Here is a 3,014-nt window from a genome sequence, read left to right on the forward strand (position 1 = left end):
TCTGAAGAGCAATAAAACCACAAAAATGTGTAGGTATTTATACAGACTTGTTGTTCTGAAGCGATGCATTTAAACATTAATTAAAATAGTGGTAAATATATAAAACCTTTGAAACTAGTTTTGCAAAAAATAAATGCTATAAAATTAATTAATAAAAAAATTGTATAAAACGTGAAATTAAAGATCGTGTACGAGTCACATTTTATTGCTGCATTCGGAAATAATGTAAAATACCAGGAAATAAAATGATAGGTTTAAAAAAGTGAAGTTTCAAAGTGAAGGCATATAATAAACCCTAAAGAAGGGCCACAGAGTTTAGCTCCAACTCTGATTGAACACACCTGAATCAAGGTCTTCATTACTTGAAAACCAAAGTTTGGAGCTGGTTGCATCTAAATTCTGCAGGACTGTGACCCTCCACAAGAGTTTGACAGTCCTGTTTTAGACATGAAATCTGAAAGAACTATTGCTAAAAATAGAACAAAGACTTGTGTTTAAGACCCTCATAACCTTCTACAAGCAAAGTGATCACACTGAAAGGAGTGAATTTATTTCCTTATGAAATTAACTCTTCATGAAGCCAATACTCAGGAACTCACACAAAACAGACGCCATGCAATAAAACAATAAAACTTATCTGGAGAAGAAATCTTCAAAGAGAGCAAACAACATCTCTCTCCTGGAACAATAACGCTTGGTAAGGCAGATGAACTGGCAATACTTCGCGATCAGCACATGGACTGGTCTCAGTTTATATGAGAGTCAAACAGGAAATGGAAGTAGAGGAAGCAGAGGGAGTGGAGCACGGTCAGTACTCGGGCGAGGGCTCCCTCTGCTGGCTTGGCGTTACAAGGGGTCTGTGAGAATGTTAATATAGAATTGTATCACATCATGAGTTGAGTGAATCTTTACATACCTTCTGAAGAGCAATAAAACCACAAAAATGTGTAGGTATTTATACAGACTTATTGTTGTTCTGAAGCGATGCATTTAAACATTAATTAAAATAGTGGTAAATATATAAAACCTTTGAAACTAGTTTTGCAAAAAAGAAATGCTATAAAATTAATTAATAAGAAAAATAGTATAAAACGTGAAATTAAAGATCGTGTACGAGTCACATTTTATTGCTGCATTCGGAAATAATGTAAAATACCAGGAAATAAAATGAAAGGTTTAAAAACATTCTAAAATGAACTTGAATGATTTCGATAAAAGTTTGTGTGCTTTATTAGACAGTTTTGAATAAATGAACAAGACATTCTGTAGAAGTAATTAGTTTTAATATTTCTAAACTGATTTAGCCTCATACACTCTTAACTATCTGAAAGAACTATTGCTAAAAATAGAACAAAGACTTGTGACGTGACTTGGACAAAAAGATTTAAGACTTGACTTGGACTCCCCTTTAAAGACCTGAGACTTGACTTGGACCTCAGAGACATGTGAACATGTATTTAAGACCCTCATCACCAGTGCATTGTTGCATTTTTCCAATTTTCCAGCCAAAAACATGTAATTACTACTTTCATTTCTGCAGTTAGAGCATTGATTTGTAGAGTGGAAGAAGCTATTAAATTTCTTACTTGGTCAGTTACAAAAAGAATTGAAGACGATCTTGACTATCAAGTTTGTATCGTTTTATCAACTCCATATCATCATCTACCTCCAATACGTCATATCTTCATTGAAAAGTTTGCGTCTCCTCCTCTTTGCTGCCAAATAGGTTAGGATACCTCTCCAGCTCTCTTAAATAATTTAGGAGCTGAGACCTAATCTTACACTTAGTAACCTTTATGAATCACACTTATTCTTAAGTCTAGGAATAATAGTAAAATTACGTCATTAGAAATTTTACACGCTTGACTAAAATTTTACTCTGAGCAGCTTTATACATACGGCCCCTGGGCCCGTATTCATGAAAATTCTTAGTGCAAAGAGTTTCTCCTTGTGACAAAATTCTAAGAAAATTCTTAGAAATGTGGGTGTTTCCTCATTCTTAGAAATTTTACACGCTTGACTAAAATTTTACTCTGAGCAGCTTTATACATACGGCCCCAGGGCCCGTATTCATGAAAATTCTTAGTGCAAAGAGTTTCTCCTTGTGACAAAATTCTAAGAAAATTCTTAGAAATGTGGGTGTTTCCTCTTATAATTAAAGAAAAGATCCTAGTAAAGAAGAAAGTAATTCAGAAAGCATCTTAACCCTTAAAAAAGTTCTTAAGGTCCAAAATTGTTTGGAGTACTGACGAGGACTTTTAAGAGGCGTAAGAGTTTCTTCAGCAGCGGAGAAAATCAACGAAACGTGAAGAGGGAGAAGAAATGCGTGCTGTTATCATATTTGTGACCAATATTATTAGAGACACGCTAACATCTCCGACAGAGTTTAAAAATGCCATAGCGCAGAAATGAAAGTAGTCACTACATTAACTATGGCCATGTTCACACTGTCAGTTTTAGGGATTGACAACCGCATTAACTTACAGTCTCAAAATGTCCCGTTCAAACAGCAGCTTACAGTAGCATCTCAAATACGGTCTGTATGAACGTGCAACGAGAGTCAAGCCCGTTTATGCACTCGCATCCTTTTCTGCATTTCGCGCATGACACTGCATTTAAGTCACACACAGAACACAAACCGCTCCAGTGGAGAACAGTGACTGGTTACAGAATGCGGTTGTCACCCCCGTTAATAAACTGTATTGTGTGAACGTAACCATGTTAAGGACTGACAACCATATTCTGCTGCTGTGTGAACGTGGTTGTACATTAACATATTTGGCAATTGGAAAAATGCCACTTTGCAGCAGTGATGATTTGGGTCTGTCATAACCTTCTACAAGCAAAGTGACCACACTGAAAGGAGTGAAATTATTTCCTTATGAAATTAACTCTTCATGAAGCCAATACTCAGGAACTCACACAAAACAGACGCCATGCAATAAAACAATAAAACTTATCTGGAGAAGAAATCTTCAAAGAGAGCAAACAACACCTCTCTCCTCGCCCATTTA

Source organism: Sinocyclocheilus anshuiensis, unplaced genomic scaffold (genome assembly GCF_001515605.1).
Source record: "Sinocyclocheilus anshuiensis isolate Anshui unplaced genomic scaffold, SAMN03320099.WGS_v1.1 scaffold4128, whole genome shotgun sequence".
NCBI lineage: Eukaryota > Metazoa > Chordata > Actinopteri > Cypriniformes > Cyprinidae > Sinocyclocheilus > Sinocyclocheilus anshuiensis.